The sequence below is a fragment of the Pyxicephalus adspersus genome, chromosome 2 (genome assembly GCF_032062135.1).
Source record: "Pyxicephalus adspersus chromosome 2, UCB_Pads_2.0, whole genome shotgun sequence".
In the NCBI taxonomy this organism is placed as follows: Eukaryota; Metazoa; Chordata; class Amphibia; order Anura; family Pyxicephalidae; genus Pyxicephalus; species Pyxicephalus adspersus.
The window spans coordinates 26,884,376-26,893,079 of record NC_092859.1 but is presented as its reverse complement, the minus strand read 5'-3'; the positions used below and the strand labels follow the sequence as shown (position 1 = coordinate 26,893,079).

At 39.8% G+C, this 8,704-nt stretch overlaps 1 long non-coding RNA gene across 1 annotated transcript; it reads right to left on the bottom strand.

The window, feature by feature from the left end:
- Nucleotides 1-313: 313 nt before the first annotated feature.
- Nucleotides 314-3,934, bottom strand: LOC140324973 (uncharacterized). The gene is made up of 2 exons (XR_011919609.1): nt 3,596-3,934; nt 314-792 (listed from the first exon to the last, which is right to left on the bottom strand). It is a non-coding gene; the product is annotated as an uncharacterized lncRNA (long non-coding RNA).
- Nucleotides 3,935-8,704: the final 4,770 nt, after the last annotated feature.

Sequence of the window (8,704 nt, the reverse complement as noted above, 5' to 3'; positions counted from 1 at the left end):
ATTCACCCAAGATAAAATGGTAAAATAGATGACTGTCAATATCAACTGGGTTCAATCCCCACAACCAGCCAACTAGCCAAAAAAAATGCCCTTCACTGTCAACTGCATCTCTTCAATCCATTACACAGCTCACCCAGAATTATAGGTAAAAACTTTCCTAAACACAATATGTTCAGAAATTAGGACATTCTCTGGTCCTGCTGTCCAAAACCCAATTGGTCTGGCCAACACTGAAGCAGAATATTACATCACAGTGGCCTTCGGGGGCCGATAGCTGGACTGCAAAGGGAGAACATCAGAAAAATGAAGGAAGCCGGATACAGAAAAGATTTATTATTAATATTATTAATAAACAAGATTATATAGCGCCAACATATTACACAGAGCTGTACATTAAATAGGGCAGACGAATACAGACAGTGACACAGAATGAGAAAAGGAACCCTGCACTGAAGAGCTTACAATCTAGGGGAAGTATCTCACAATAGGAGGGGAGATATGTAGTGGTGAGAAGTAGTGAGGGTTTTAGGAGACAGAAGAAGGCAGGTTTGACAAAATGGGTTTTGAGTGCTCTTTTAAAGTAAAAGCAAGCAAAATAGGACGAGGAAGGCCATTCCAGAGAGTCGGGCAGCTCTAGAAAAGTCTTGGAGCCGTGCGTATATTTCTGATATATACAGCATAAAGTGTATAAAGAGGGTCACCTTTCTCCAACACAGACAAGTTGGGGTCACTGCATGCCTTTCAGGGGCTAAGGACTTGTAAGTGGACACAATGGTGTTAAACTGCCGAGAGCTGCAAAAGAAAAGACAAGAGTTTACATTCATCAGTCTATTTACAGATCTTCTAAAGCTGGCATTCTACTTTAAACAAGCTTTAATAACTATTAATTATGACCCTGTACCTGTATGATGTCCACTGTGGCCAAAATAAAGTCCTCTTGCTGTGATCACAGTTTCCAGTGTTACATTTAGAGCCCATTAACACACAGTGCAGTAATAATCATTTTATCATGCATTACCACAGCATGTTACACACAATGTGGTCTTTTGTAGTAGTATTTTCCTAAATGGCACCCATACTAGGTATTACAATACAATGCATTTATGTTGTGAAATTCTGCATTTTAAAAAATAGAGAATGGATAGAGAGAATTGAAATTGAATGGACTATCTTACTAATGGTTACAGGCTATGCATACACAGGAAACAATGCATCACATTGACCCTGAAATGGATTTCCTAAAAAGTAATTTGCTATTAGCTGGAAAATGTTTTCAATACTAGGCCAGATCTATTCCAAGTTTGCTCGATCCCCCAGGTTCTCCCATGATAGTCTATCTTCTCCAGTATCGGAGAGGTTTAATAAATCAGGCCCATAGGTTAAATGGGGCCTGAAGCTTATGAGCCATTTTAAATATTACGTCAGAATAGCAGCAACAATTTAAAGCAGTCACCTATAATATAAATCTCAGCTCTAGAGCTCCAGTGTATCCAGTAGCCCCACCCATTACCAATCTATGTGCACCCCGAGTGAGCTGCAGGTAGCACCCAATGCATTTGTACAGTGCCAGTAGTGACAAGGGCACTAGCAAAATGCCAGACTGATATAAAAATAACCCAGGAAGAATAAGAAGAGAGAAATGCGATAAAACAATTTCATTTTTGGCTTTCACCAAAGCGGTGAAACTTATTCACATCAGGATCTACCAGTAAATTGCAAAGGCAATGCGAGTAGATCGTAATCCCTGCCTTTCAAATTCAAACTCTACCGCGAACAGGAGTTATTAAGTCCAAGTTTTTATTGTTGGTAGATCATTTTGACTTGGTCATTTTAAAAGTTGCTTGCAAGGCAAAAAAGTGTGGGCACCCCTGATCTAAACAAAAGAAAGTGCTTATGGTGCATATTCTTACTGCAGCCCGCTGCCTTATAACATTGGAAGCCCATTTGCCCATCATCTTTTTCAGAACTGGTAACACGTGTAGGAGACATTCAGCTGATGAAACAATTATCTGTAAGACTTTATAATCTCCTGGAGAAGTTTGACGAGATATGGTCCCCATGGGATCAAGCAATATTTGCAGGTAGTGTTTAAATGTATTTACCTCTCTTCTATTAAAACAATAGAGAATGGTTGATATACAGTGTAAGTTCACAGTTTAGGCACTAAGGGTCATTGATTAGTAAAAAATGTTGTTGACCAGTGTATTTCAACTCTGAAAAAATCATTAAAAATAAATACTTTATGATAAAGCTACTTTTGCTGTATAAATGTTATTGTAACATTGTATAGTGTAATATGCTTCCAAACCACTAGGTGGTACCCTTTGCACAGTCTTTTAAAATATGTAATACTATAATCTATCACCAGGGGGCGATAAATTCCCACAAATTGTAATTTCACTTTTAGGAAAGACCTGTATTTAGAATCCCCTGGATGTTGGCATAGCCCAGTACCCAGGGATAATTCACACATATATCACCAATACCTGACTGCCCAGCTGATGCCATAATTCCCTGTGCTCATTGTTATTATAGTTAGTTTATACCCAAGATTTATCCTAAAAGTAATTTCAGATTTACATTTGTAACTTGCCATTGCATATGTGGAGGTGCTCATGATGTAAGTAATCACGCTGCACATTGCAAAAACTTCCCAGTGACAACATCCTATTGCACTTACCTGTCTTATGAATTCTATTGCACGTCAGGTATGTTGAAAGCAGGGTAATGGGAGAGTCATCAGGACATTGCTCATTATCCTGAGCTCAAATCTCTCTTAAATTCCAATGGTGGAATATAATCACTACCAATAGTTATGCAGCTATCAAATAGCCAATGATGATGTCACTTTAATAAATTCTTCAAAAATTTAATAAACCAGTGCAAAGTTTGCCAAAACTTTCCAAAAAGTTGGCAACTTTACTCCTTCAAACAGACACTGCTGCCTGAAGAATTTTGCATTATGGTAGTGTCAGATACTTGCACCCCCTCCACATGCTGTGGTTTCTCCCACTGCCCCCTATGACAGCATAGGACACAATAGTGCTATAAGGGCCAGTAGATGAAACCATAGCACTCGATGGGGGGAAACCTGACCACCTGAAACTATTGGATAAAAAGTCAAATGAAGTCCTTGCAGTTGCGGTACAAAAGGGAAATACACAGCAATCACTACAAGATGCCTGGGGATGGGTTTGTCTAGAGTGGGGTATGATGGGTATACCATAAGTATGCAATGGTAAAAAGGAAATTTTTGTGCCACTTTGTGTCCTCTTGTGGCTTTGGATGAACAGATATTAACTAGGAAAATACTTCTTTCCCATGATACAAAAGGAGGTCTATGAGTTTTTCATGTAGATAGTCAACACACCAATGCACCCGAGCCATCAATGTATGTGTATCCAGAAAGTTGAATTAACCTCCTATAATATGGTGCCCCATTGGTAAGAATGGGAGGCGTCTGTACTAAAGTCTGTATAGAAGTATAATGAAATGTATGATTGATGGATTTTGGGTTTTTAATACCAAATCACAAAAATCACTTTCATGTGTTAATGTAAATTGTTTAAATCTGCCACTCTCATTTAAAGAATACCTGGTGATCCTGCCATGGAGATCCTTGCTGTTCTTGTTATTGGATGGCATGTGTCTCCTTATTGTACTCCTTCATTGTCACTGGTGGAGGCTGTACGTGGCCGTGCTATCTCTATCGGGAATCCGGTCTAAAGCAAAGAATAGGCAGATAGGGCATAGTGAGTGCATATAATGAAAAAATAATTTAAAAAATAATGTTTTTCTTTTCTGTGATCTCTCAATAGATCATTGCTTAAAAAAAGAAAAAGAGACTTCAAAAGAGACTAAAAGGACAAAGAGACTTCATTAATTTATTTAATTGTACAGCGCTGCATATTATGTTGGCGCTATAAAAATCCTGTTTATTATTATTATTATTATTATTAATAATGACAATAATATTAAAAATAATATTGTGGCACCGAGGCAGCAGCACCATGGCCCGGGGACGGTTCAGCAACAAACATCCTACATTAAGGTACCGGCCCCCCGGTGTAAGGGTGAGGGGTCCCCGTCTGGCTCTATGTTTAGGTGTAATGAAAGGTATGTTTGATTGATGTTGGCGTAGTGTTTCCAGCGCGTGAGGTGACATTTAGGAGACGTGTAAAAGCAGCCCAGGTCACGTCTCTGCTGTGTGCAACCTGATTTCACCCTTGCCCAAAATAGAGGGCTCAGCGGAAAGCTCGCTAGCTCGGGGCAGCTTAACCACTTCAGGCCCAATAAACCAGAACCAGGAATAATGAGTTCACCCAGATTGGGGCCACTTAAAGAAGATGAAATTCTGGCAATGTCAGATGGAAAGAAATGATCACAACATGGCTTACATATACACATAACTCTTTATAATGCTGTGCAGCAGGTCATGTGATTCTTCTATTTACTGATGCAGCTTTGTGTTGGGTATCTCCCATTAGAATTCCTCTTTTATATATTGCCAATACTGCTTCCCTTACAGCCCCCAGTGCACGAAAACATTTTAATTGGCAGTAGTGATTAATGTCATATAAACGCATTCTGACCTCTGTGCAGGGATGTATGGAAGGATAATACTGCAGGCAGACATTTATACATAGACCTGGGCTGGGAAGTAGACAGAGGAGCAGCCATCTTGGGCATTTCAGCAAGGGAGTGGTGCTAAAAGGGCCGGACCTGGAACCTATGTTGCTGAAGCAGCACATAGGGAAAGGGGGGGCACTTTGGTAGTCCTGGGACCAAAATTATCTTGTCCCTGCCTGGTTTATACAAGCAGGATTCTAAAATATTGATTTAATGTATATCCATTTCCTTCCATATCTCCATATCCCTGCCTGTGATAGAAACTCAACAGGAAGTGAAAGAAAATCCTTACAAAGAAAGGGCAATTCCCTCTTGTCTCATACATTTCTGATCACATTCTGTTCCAGTGAAAATGGTTACAGGGACTTAAACAGAATGGAGGGGTAAACAGGGAGTGGAACCCCTAACTTTGGTTTTGGGCTTGGAGGTGCTTGAAATGTCTATATAGCTTTCTGGTAAGATGTGATCATAACTTAGATCCTTGTAAAACAAGGGTGTCAAACTCAAATACACGGAGGGCGGAATTTAAAAACTTAGACCAAGTCAGGAGCCAAACTTTTTTGAAAAAATTGAGGAAGCTTACCACATCATCCATAACTAACAAAACCCCAAAAACAAACCCCTCTACACAGACTTTTCTATCTATCTATGCAGGCTGTGTGTTGTTCATCCTCACACATCACAAGTTTGTCTGACACTAAATATTACTCTATGCAGTCTCTAATGGATTGAAACAAACACAATGTCCCTGGTAGTCAGGCACCATGTGATCATTGCCTAGGCTTTGTGTCACATGATGGGTGTACAGGAATAATGTCTATGTATTGCATGTATTGAAAATGATGATGTGAGGTGGTAACGTGGGCGGGTAGGCAAGATGTAGTTCATTTTCTGAATTCTTCCGGGGGCCAAAAAAAAAAAAGGACCTTGGGGGCCAGATTTGGAACGCGGGCCAGAGTTTGACACCCCTGTTGTAAAAGATGCTTCAAGTATATAAAAGGTGACAATTTTACAGGTCTGGATATGTTTTATTATATTGCAATGTTCTGAGGAAAACTCCAACACGTTTCGAGGATAGAGAGGGGCCGCCTTCAGCTGGGCTTTATAATATCACCTGGCCAGAATCTGGATACACGTAATAATCAGCAGCTTGCTTCCTTTGTTGGTTAAGCAAGGAGCCACTTGAAACCCAGAATCTCATTAATAATAAATTGGTTCTGGGTTTGTGATCTTTTACATGACATTGTGTTTTTCTCTATCTGTCCTCTTGATTGTGAGATACAATATGATGACGACTATCTGGTCAGGTCAATTTGTATAGAGATTTTCACAATGTATTTTTCATCCCACCGGCTTTGTCTGGCCGTATGTTTGTGTCCACCTGAACATTCACTGTAACTACCAATGTGTCACATCTTGTCCTGTTCGGTGACCTTAGCTGTCAATTTTCTGGCCGCTTTGTGATAATTGTGCTGTGGTGTGTAGGAGAGCTGTCCGTATCATTCCAACCTGTTTCATACTGACAGATCACCCCCACATTCCAGCGCTGAATGGACAGGAGGAAATGAAAAAGTAAGACTGGGGGAAAGAAGAAGAAAAGATGGAATAGGAAGAAGAGAGAAGGAGGGATGGATGGATGGAAGAAGGAAGAACAGGAAAAGGATACAAGGGAGTTGTAAGAAGAGAGGAAAAACGGAAGGTGGAAGTAAAGCTGGAGGGAAAAAAGAAGAATGGACAGGAGGAAATGAAAAAGAAAAGATGGGAGAAAGAAGAAGAGAAGATGGAATAATAGAAAGAAGGAAGAAGAGGGGAGGGAGCGCTGAATAGATGGATGGAGGATGGAAGAAGGAAGGTAGGAAGAGGAGAGCAATAGAGGGATAGAGGGAGCCAGGAAGGAAGTAGTAAGGAAGGAGGAAAACGGCAAGGTGGAAGTAAAGCAGGAGGGAAGAAAGAAGAATTGACAAAAGAAAATGAAATAGAAAGAAGGCAAAAAAGGAGTGGAGAGTTATAAAGGGATAGCAGGAAGGCAGGAAGTTGTAAGGAAGGAGGAAAACGAGAAGGTGGAAGTAAAGGAAGAATAAGGAAGAATGGAAGTGGGAAGGAAAGAGGAAGCAATGAAGGAAATGGAGCAGTGCAAGAGGAAAATATGGATGAAGGAAGAATGAATGGATTGAGAAAGAGATGCAAGTAGGGAACAAAGAATGGAGTAATAAAGGAAGGAATAGAGGGAGAAAGCAAAGAATAAAAGAAAGTGGAGAGGCAGAAAGAAAGTAAGGAAAGAAGAATGGAGGGAAGGACGAAGGGAAGTAAAACAAGAGAGAGTTGGATGAAAGAGTAAAGTAGGGATGGTGAAATGGATGGAAGGAGGAAGGGACGTAATTGATGGAAGAAGGAAACAGTGAGGAACAAGAGGGATGAGGGAGAAAGTAGAGAAAAGAGAAAAATGGAGAAAGAAAGGGGTGTAGAAAGATGAATAGAAAGAAGGAAAGGAGAATAGAGGGACAGATAGAAGAAGGAACAAACGGGTAGGATAAAAAACAAGGGAAGGAATAAAACTAAAGAGGAAGGGTGGGAAGCAATATAGGAAAGTAGCTTTCAGTGAAGTAGAATGAAAAAAGGAGGAAGATGGGGGAAGAAATAAAGAAGAGGACCATTCTACAAACCTCCTTCAGCACTAAAACACGTACACCGGTTTCTCTGAGAAGGCATTTTATTTATCTTTTAATAATTTAGGACAGCAAACATTTCCTACCAAGCAAAGCATTTCAACAAAAGTGCAACTGCTGTCACAGAGATTCTCTCTATATGACATATCTCAAGAAAAAAAAAACATTTGACACAATTTTTTTTAACCCCCCCCAATTACAAAAATAGCTTGTCCGACATCAATCGTTTGGATGTATTTAACAAGTATGTACACAGCAGCCCCAGCGCGGGCTTGTAAAGATTTTTAGAACGTTGTTTAAACACAGCGTTTGAGGCAAACAGCAGGAAAAAAAAAAAAAAAAAGAAACTCTCGATTATTTCTTTACCCTTTAATCACTTTGTCGTATCTCACCTCTTACATAACGTTCAAGTGTGATATCTCACAGTGCTACCTTGGAAACAAACTAAGAATATCTAGACAAGGTCTTCTGAAGTCTTATTAAAAAAAGCTTCCCCAGTCATTAGCCGCTGTTTGGTTGCCTGCGGGACAGAATGGCGAGACGTGAAACACGGAAAATTGTGGGGAAGGGAAAATCCTATTTACGGTCCTTTACCCGCACCCCACCCAAAAAAAATGAAGTTTAGCATTAGCGCCAAGATTGCGCACACATCCAAAAAGGGGGTCTTTGCCCCAAAAACATTTAGAACAATCACAATATCACTACTTTAAGAAAAAATCACAATTTGGTAAGCACCCCCAATGGCCTATAGAATTGGTACTAAATTTGGATTAGAATTAGAATTTTCATTTTGCTGGTGGAACAGACAATGGGAAACCACTCTAGTCACCGGCATTCATGAAACGTTAGCAGATTGTTAATGTGACATTTAAGTTGATTTGTGTATCATATACAATTGGCATTGTATTTTTACTCATTTTCACCATTTCCTCTAACTGCTGATAATCTGCAGCCTCTTGTATTCACTCCTATTATATCCATGCAGTCACAACAGAATTAGCTGCACATCATGGCTGTGGAATAGCTCCTGATAGTGACAACAGTGGACCATGCCTGTGTGCTGCTATGTCCACTTGTTGGTTGTCACCCAATCAGGAAGTACCTGTACCTTCATGGCAGGATCACTAGGGTTCAAAGACAAAATCACTGAAAACAACTTTGTAAATGACATTACCATGTTACATTTTTTTATATGATAATATTTTATTTATTGGGTTTAAATCTTATTACAACATATAGTGTAATAAGACTAAGTTAGACTATATTACAACTTTATTAGTGCAATAGGGCAAAAATGCATACATGTGGTTCTCCTGCCATTGTGGAACCATAACTCCCAGCATGTTTTAGAGAGATTGTCTACGAATCAGTGTTGGCATTCTGTGGGAATTTGTGGGAATAGTTCATCA